The following is an 8886-nucleotide window of genomic DNA, read 5'->3' on the forward strand; positions in this document are numbered from 1 at the left end:
TCGCAAATGTTCTGTAGCGCGTACCCAGTAATCGCAAAGGAATGAAGCCCATTTTTGTCAGGCAATCCCCTACCGAACTCATTCATTTGTTGTCACATGCATATAGCGTAAGATTGTAAAACAGGTTTTCGAAGACAAAATAAATCGGCACCTAATAAGACTTATGGGGTTAATGCGAACTATCTGATACTCTATTTTACGAAGCGGCACGAATTTGTTCCAGGCTCTTCCTTTTGCACCCCCCCCCCCCTCCTGTCATTCTGTTGGAGATGATAGAGAATAATGAGCTGTTTAGCAACGACGACCGCTCCAGGGCTAAAGGAGAGCCTTGTCCGCCTGCAGCTAAAGCAATGTTAAATTATCGGCAGGAAACGCTGCCATCAGTTTTGGAACGTGGTATTTTTGGCTGCCGCGGAGAATAGGGTATTCTGGCTGAAACACAAAAGCCATGATTTGTATTTAGTGCTCCGTGCGTAGATTGTACTCGCGCATGCAGTCAGTAACTTGAAACTATCCTATTTTCAATTTATCTCACAGCGCGGGAACGCTGAATGTAGGATCCTCCCTTGTGGTACGACGATTCATACGCGTCGTTTCCGTGCAGTGACTTTGACGCGTGAAAGGATAAAAAAGAAGGTTATCGTGCTGTCCAATAAGACTCTTCCAGTAAGAGTGGGTATAGAACGTAAATTGAAACGTAACAATCTTCTGCTGTTTTCGATAGTTACTGCTTTGTAAATATCCTGACGAGTTCATAGAGAAAAAGATTGGATGAGATTGATTTTACTACGGTTAGCTTTGGCGCTACGAGTGAACGACAATTATCTTCGACAATTGGCTACAACGCCGCACGCATTGTATTTCGATGTAGCCGTAAGTTATTTTTATTACCAGAAAAAATATGTATGAAAATTTTGTTTATCTAAATATTTTTTTTTTCACTATTATGAATTGTATAATTTATGGTATTTCACATAGAGAGGTTCGAGTCATTTTTGATAAACATCTAACCAGTCAAAGTAAATTATCATAAATTATTAATATTAAATTTTCGAGGCAGCAAAGCATGGAATAATCTCGCGGCTTCAGTCGCGATCTTAACGCTGGACTACAAAGGTTGTTTCGCATTCTGGCCAATTTTGTGTAATCTTCTGAAGGCAACGTTCTTCACTTCTGATACTTTTTTCAATGATTGTTGAACACCCAGACTGACATTTCGTCTTCCACTTAACACAGGTGCTTGCGCTTTACGCATTGAGCTTCTTCTACTTAGGGAAATGAAGGCGTCACATATTAATAACGTGCACTGACTGAATCTTAGGAAATGATGTTTTCGTCGCATCGAGTTACTAATGGACCTGTTTTAGCTTAATATAGTTCGCTCAACTAATCGAGATCTCGTCTGTAAAGTAGTTCATTATGCTAATTCTTTAATACAGTACACACAGGTTGCAAGCAGGTCTCAGGAGCCTTTCTAGGCCTATTTTGACAAATATGTAAAGCTGCTACCTCAGTTAAGTTAGTTGGGTCTTCAGGCTTAAACTGATAAATATTACTTAGCTGATACGACAAATTTCGATTCGTTATCGAGACGAAGATTGCTTTTTAGCCTCTTCAATTTAGCACTATTCGCAAATTGATAGTGTAACTGGTTAAAACAAAGTGAATGCTTGTTTATCCTTAGTGGGTTCAACTATAGCGGCAGGCTATCGATGGCCCGTTCTCTATCCGAATTAGACGATTGGCTTTCGGTGGTTCTTTTTCGTACGATGGGTGCAATGATCACCTCATGGATCGCAATGCTCATGCTTCAATGATCCTCACATGAGAAAGCTTCTCCACTTCGCCTTGAACGCACGCGCCTTATCGGGGAACTCTCCTAGACCCCGCCACCCGTTTTACCCTAAATGGCCTCCAATGAGCGACGCAAGATCGCTTCAAGTAGCGGGACTGAGAGCGCACGATGCTTCCGTTTTACGAGAGAGTAATTTGAAATACCAGAATCAATCCTCTTCCGATTTTATGTGTCGAATGGACACAGGTCGACAGTTGTCACGGCATATAGGCTTTTCTCAGAATCTCAGATCAGGAAACATGAACATTTCCTGGAAGAGTCAGCTTAGCTTAGCCAAAGAGAATTGGTGCCGCACCGCGTTGAGTGCACACGCTAAGTGTATCCTCCGGAACTGCGAATTCGTCCTAAACGAGGAGTAGATAAAATGAAGGCCTTCTTAGCTCACACCGGGGATAAGTTATTTCGTACAGGCTGAACAGGCCAACACATAAGCCCACAGGGTCGCGCGGACCAAACGCATGACTCTGGATGGAGGGAAATGGAAGAAAAGCTTTAGTGAAAATACGCACGCGTCAACGACCCTATCAATGTGCTCGTTGTAGCTACAGTAACTGTAATGGTTGTGTGATGTTCTTGTCCATGGATACAGAAGGTATGGGGTTGGAGGAAATTAAGTATGGGGGGGGGGGGGGGGGGGGGCAACCATGTATGGACTTAGCCATGTCCGTTAGTAGCCCTTCACTCGAAAGGATAAGAAAAATTATTTGCGACAACCAAGTAGTGTGGGCACTATCGTTTAGTGGGAATCATCCGTAAATGATCTTTCCATTATATTGTGCTGTTACAATTGTGGTAGCTTGCCTCGGCCCTCTCACAGAAGAACATCAGATCAAGTCGTCTCGATGAAGATATCTCCGTCTTTCACAAATGCAAGTTAGTAGATCTTACTCTGTACTTACTCCAAGGCAATGCCATCGCTTTACATGGCTAGCGAGTAGGCCTTGTAGCAATCTACGCTTATTCTGAATCTGAATCAATGTGCATACTGGTGGAAAACTTCTCTTCGAGCTGGGAGCGGTCTATCCGTGATCAGGGAATTATAGCCGCCTACGCGAAACTCCGGAGCGCCCACAATGTTTTCCCAGGACTTGAACATCGAATCGTCGTACGTTCCCCCTAAGAAGCACAGACTGTGGTTTGGCTATTTTTGCCTAGAAGAGCCCAGATAGGTTTTAGACTTCTGGCCGAAATACAGCCTGTATTCTACCCATTAGCCATCGTCTTTAAAATGACCTGTAGAAAAACGTGCGCGCTGCAGGGGCAAAAGTACCTTGAATAACAGAAGGCCCATCTGGTTGCCAATGAAGAGCGATGGCCGTAGGAGTAGTTAACGCAGGGCGGTTTGTCCTTTAGGCCTTCGATACTGATCAATCTCTTTTGTCAGATATGTTAGCGTATCGGAATACGACATTTTACATGGTGCCGTTCTTTGTTGTGAAACGAAAATAGGCGATGAACCTAACGGCATATCGTTCAGCAAAAAGTTAGCAAACCTGCGTAAAATCTTAGAAACTTAGGCAACAAGAACGACACCGCTAAGGGCAGTGTCCAAGTCCATAAGGCGGAGTATTGCAACAAAAAGCGTTTTTTACAAGGTGATCTTCGAAGTGCTGGCTAAAAAATCGAACATTTACTTGTAAAGCTTACGTGCACAAGGAAAACGTTATACAGAAAAAGCTTGCAGGATCCCGATCATGAACGTCAACAAAGCGTTGGTTAAGTAACCCGTTTTTCGAAGATTTCGAGGCAGCCTTTGACACCCAGGGTATAAATCATGTTCGCACTGATCGAAATGAATTTCTTAAAAATTTGCTTAATCTACTTGCAATATTTCTGCAAAAGACTAGCATAATCATCAATGATGGAGCGATCGAACTCCTACCTTTTTTACGCACAGTTGGTTTGGCTTTGAAGCAATTTAAAGCAGATTTTATTCTCTACGTTGCTTGAAAATTTCTCCGCTTGTATAGGAAAAATGAAAAGGTTACTAGAAGCAGGTTCTAAATACAGTCCCGCTTCACGCGGTAGTGACAAAATTAGGACTGACACAATGACGGAGGTGATAAGTCTACAAGCAGTTGCAGAACGGTGGTCAACGTTCCTTGTACATCGCCAGGACGCTTCTCGCGTATGTTACCCTGTCGCTATTTTCGGAATTGTCTTTATTCGTAAACGGTAAGCTTCCAAATTGCCATGCGTATGTCCTGTCCGACCCATCGGTGCTCACCAAGGGCCTATATTTCTGCTCTGAGACCCCAGCAACAAAAACATTTAGGACGACCGTGGGATGTACAAGCAAAATTTTGAGAACACCAGTGGGGACTCCTTTGACTCCAGCGCGTTAAGGAATAGCGAATATGACGATTGGCCTTTTGATTTGGCCTTTTCTTTCGTTTTACAGCTTCCAAATTAGATGTAAAGGTCATGTTTGGGAGAGTCTTTCATTGACAATAGCTCACCTAGTTCTATTTTTTCGTAGATATAATATATGATATTATAGGTTACGAGAGAACGTTTCAAATGATTTGCAACAGAGCGAATACAATACTTTACTTACATACATATATACATATATACACTGGCTTGTAATTTCCGCAACCATTAAAAAGCACTCTATAAAGCCAAAAGTTCAAGGTTTTAGAACAATTTTCCAAGTTAAAAACGTTTAAGAAAACAACGTTCCGTAGGACTCTGGTGCTTATTTCTAACTATCAGGCCTTGTCATAATTATTTTGGTTCACGTTTGAGCGTTAACAATGAAGTCAATAACCGCTACCTTCACCCAGTATCGGTTTCGTATATAGCGGTACAGATTTTCTTCGAGTTATCCGCGTGTCTGTCCATAAGCTGATTTACACAACCGATGTACGAATAGGTTTTCCTGGTCCTCAGTTTACTTCGTAAGAAGGAAACCAAATTAGGCTAACAACGGCAAAGAGATTAAACTAAGATTCTACTCCGTCGCGACCGAAATCTTCAATAAATAAAGTTCAATTTCGACTTGATATCCCATCAGTATCACAAAACGAGAAATAATAACATAACAGAAATATCTCTGTTTAATATTATAGCTTGCTGTTCGGAAGACGGTATCGAAAAGATAACAGGACGATAAAATAGATTTTTATTTATTGGAATGAATTAGGATCCTTTTTGGTCCTGTGAGTACAGGTTTAGATCAAATCTTACCCAAATTGCGTTGGGAATCGTGGCGATTTATGCTGATATTGTCATGATTTTCTAAATACGTATAAACCATCAAATAAAAGTATCAAATAAAAAACTGTTTGTATTAAAAAATCAGATAGCTATCTTCATTAGCCTTTCACTCTAGTTCAATAATGACTTTTCTCGAGGGTACGCTTAATTCAGTCAGAATACTATGCTTACCTTATGGGTTTATACTAAGCTTAGTTTAAGCGAAGAGCCTGTAAGATAGAACATTCAATCAAAAGCGAAAAAAACTTTGCCCCAGCCGTATACACAGGTAAAGCTGTCGGCAACACGAACAATTGCTGTAAAGGACATCAATTTCTATCGCAGCTTTGTCCTACTAGGCTACACTGCTGAATGCCTGTATATTCTTTCCGACATGTTGACTTCGTTGGATGCACCCTTTCGTTTTAGAGAACATTTTAAGATTGACCAGTTTACGATGTCTGATAAGGATTCCAGTCAGTAGAAGATATACACTATCATGTTGCTTCATAGCTTCTCTGCAAAAAATATCAGTATTGGATTCTACAACATTGATTATAATGTTCGGGTTGAGAACTGGACTATGGACCAAAGAAAATAAACATGATAGATAAGACGCATTGGCAGTTAAACGCAGCGCTGTATAAAAATGTATTCAAAATAAACACTTCTAACCATCATTACTGTTATGAAGCATTTATTTGAAGTAGATTAATTTACCTTTCGTGGGCGCTCTCAGTGTAATGTAAGCAAAGTTTAATACATCGCAATGTTTTTCTGTGTACCGATTTGACCTAGGTCAAAGCATGATGTGAGGCCTACGTACACGAGTGCTATGAAAAAAAGCATTGTGAAGCATCCGCGTGAATCAGGATTTCGAAGACGCCTTTTACCACCATGCGCTAGCTCTACCCCTTCTCCGTTTGCTGTAAACTGGCGCGGCTTCACTTATTCGAGTAAAAGGAAGCGCTTTAGGGAGATTTTTATTTTCTATTTGTGATAAGAGCTTTGTTCCATTTGACAAAGCGAGACGCCGTTTCGAAGACAGGCGGAACTGGCCGTTCCACCAGTCGCAGTGGAGGGAGGTTCGCAAAACGAAAGCTAAATAAAACAACGGAACCCCATGCTGATGTGTCGGGTTAGGCGGGACGAGAGTGCGCCTTGGAGTAAAGCAAAAAAAAAGGGAAGCGTGATATGGAGACTGTCTTGCTTGGCTGAGACAGTAAACAGTAGATTCGACTGGTCGAATGCTGGATTCGCAGCTCCTTCACTCCAAATAAAAAAGCACTGCCGGTAACAACAAAAGTAATGATAGCGAACCAGTAACAGTAACGCTGCGAGAGCCGCGAGCTAAGGACGCTGACTGCAGGAGTGAATGAAAAAGGAAAGTAGTGACCAATGTAGCCGGAGCTTTACTTTGTGAGGGGCCATTGCTCACCGGCTTTCGTCGCGATTTATTTCGTTTATTACTCACATTGCAATCGAACGTTACTGAAAACTGGAATGTTGGCCAAAAGGCTAAAAAGCTTCAGAACCTCGTTTTCGCTTCAGCCTTAACCTAGACAGCGGGCGATGTTCTTTTACTTCTGTGGATGCGTTTTCTTTGTGCTCTCTCCAAAGCTTCGAAAGGACAAACAAAGTAGCGGTCCAAGTTTTGCCAGCCATACGCTTTTCCATCAAGTCGAAATCTGTGCCAATTCGAATATCCTTTTTGGCTTTTTATTTTTCTAGTCCTCTGCTAGCTTTCGCTTTTTCATTTCTTTATTTAGCGTGCAGACAAAGCCATTGCACAGACGTAGACCGTCTAAGCTCGCCTCTGAACCAAATTTCCCTTATTCCGTATCCTTCTTTACTCTCATCCTCGTTCTGGGTTAGGCAGATACGAGAACTTTCGCCTTCCGTCTAGTCCTGTCCAATCCATACGCCGCCATTTGAACTCTATTCCTTCTCCCACTCAGACACACAACGTTTTCGCAGTTTTTCTTGGTATTGCAACTTCTCCCGCCCTTTGAAAACGGAAAGGACGTCTTTACAGCAAAAAACGATGCGGAAACGTGGCAACAGGCCAATCAGCTAGTAAATTAAGAGCTAAATAGTAGGAAAACAGACAGTGGCGATGTCAACCTAGACCTCGTAGCGAATACTACGAAAATGCGACTGGGGAGCGGACAGGGACGGGAGAACAAAAAGGAGCCGAGGGAAGTCCGTGAGTCATACCGGGCTCAAGAAAACCGTACCAGGAGAGCCTAAATAGTTCAGAATAAAGATGAAAATCCTATAACGGCGGAATGTATGCTAGTTCAGGTTTGTTTATGGGTAGTGCCCCCGTTTGCCCTTCTTCGTGCTGTGACTCCTAGTAGAAGCGACCACTAGGATGTTAGTTTTAGAAATGAGGACAACACACAAGGTCGATGGGAGGGCCATTTTGTAGAACAGACGAGAGGACAGCAATGGAATCGTCCGTTCGACTATTTTCCTGTGGCGAAATGGCTGGGAACGGTGAGATGTGTGGGGGTGCGCTGGTTATTTGATGAAGTGATAGAGATGCCCCTATTGTTGGAACTGTAAATTTCGAAGTATTGTTTAATATTTTTTGACGGCTGCTTTACATGCGGAATGGGGTTAGACTTCCTAGTATACAACTAGTGCAGGTTCAACTACAGATCCATTACCTGACACCGCATATATAGTCCTCACATGACTCTTATATTTCGAACGGAATAGTCGCATATGGTTTACGCAGTTCCGAGCTTCCTCGAGTTTAATTATAAAAGTATTGCTAGTTATTCTCTTGATGTTTCGTTTTTCTTGCTTAGTTCTTTCGATAACTGGGTATATTTGAGTTTTCAAGATGTATGAGTTTGGCTATTAGAGTTTAATTCTTTCAACTACATAAGTATTTTTTTTTTTGGTGTCTAGCCCAACTATTTGTTGTTGAGGTATGTTGTTTTTGTTACACGCGCCCTGGAATTCTCCTTCACCATACAATACACGTACTAGGTGCCATTCCTGAATAGAAATAACTTCACCAGTTAGATATCACCAGTAAACTACTTTCTACTGTTTTTCTTCATTTTTGCAAATAGCAGGAAGAGCAGCCTGGAAAGAGCATACCTAGACTCGGGATGGCATATGGTTAAAATTACACGTTTATTATAGTGACATGGTTCGAAAAAGCACAAGATGAAAATGCTAAAGGGATACAGTGGCCAGAGATATCGTGGATAAAGGTCGCTGCGTAGGTAAGCTTCCGCCGGCTACGACGACTCTCCAAGGCAAAAGAAAGTAGCAAACTGCAGAGAGATTACTTCTAAACCGCCAGCGGTCAGATGGGAAATTTCACGAGCGGTGGCAAACACGTCGAGCTGAAATGATGGAGTGGCCGGTTTTCGTTGAATGAAAAATGATTACAGCTGGGATGAAGCAAGCCAGCGGCATCGTGAAACTAAGAGAACAGTAAAGGGAGATTAGTTTGGTAACATGCAAACGTACAATAAAGGCTGACCAAGCAGAAGGAGCAAGTCTAGATGAAACCGATTTAAATTTGGTTTGGTAGCAAATCAAAAACTCACGATAGTGTTTGCACGGGCAATCGATTGACTAATAGATTTGTTGTTCTTGGCAAGTTCCCTAATAACTGGAAGCGTCCAACTGGCAATATGCTCTATATCGACCCTCTCAAGAAGCCGCTATCCATGTTATATGTGTGCGACTAAGTGTGGCGTAATATTTACCTTTAGTGTACTTTGAGAAATTTAAATTTGTGTATTTTTTTCGAAATCTAAATTTATGGTAAAAGGAATTACTTGGTTATACAGCCAATATATTATTGA

The 8886-nt window shown here is 41.8% G+C and overlaps 1 long non-coding RNA gene across 3 annotated transcripts; it reads left to right on the plus strand.

The window, feature by feature from the left end:
* The first annotated feature begins 5835 nt into the window (after positions 1–5835).
* On the plus strand, positions 5836–8586 carry LOC147753552 (uncharacterized). 3 transcript variants are annotated; one of them, XR_015310845.1, is made up of 2 exons: positions 5836–7552; positions 8140–8586. It is a non-coding gene; the product is annotated as an uncharacterized LOC147753552 (long non-coding RNA). The 3 variants fall into 3 exon arrangements; XR_015310843.1 differs by having other exon boundaries at positions 5836–7357; XR_015310844.1 differs by having other exon boundaries at positions 5836–7357; positions 8143–8586.
* Positions 8587–8886: the final 300 nt, after the last annotated feature.

This window comes from Varroa jacobsoni, unplaced genomic scaffold (genome assembly GCF_002532875.2).
Source record: "Varroa jacobsoni isolate VJ856 unplaced genomic scaffold, vjacob_1.0 scaffold_393, whole genome shotgun sequence".
Taxonomy (NCBI): Eukaryota; Metazoa; Arthropoda; class Arachnida; order Mesostigmata; family Varroidae; genus Varroa; species Varroa jacobsoni.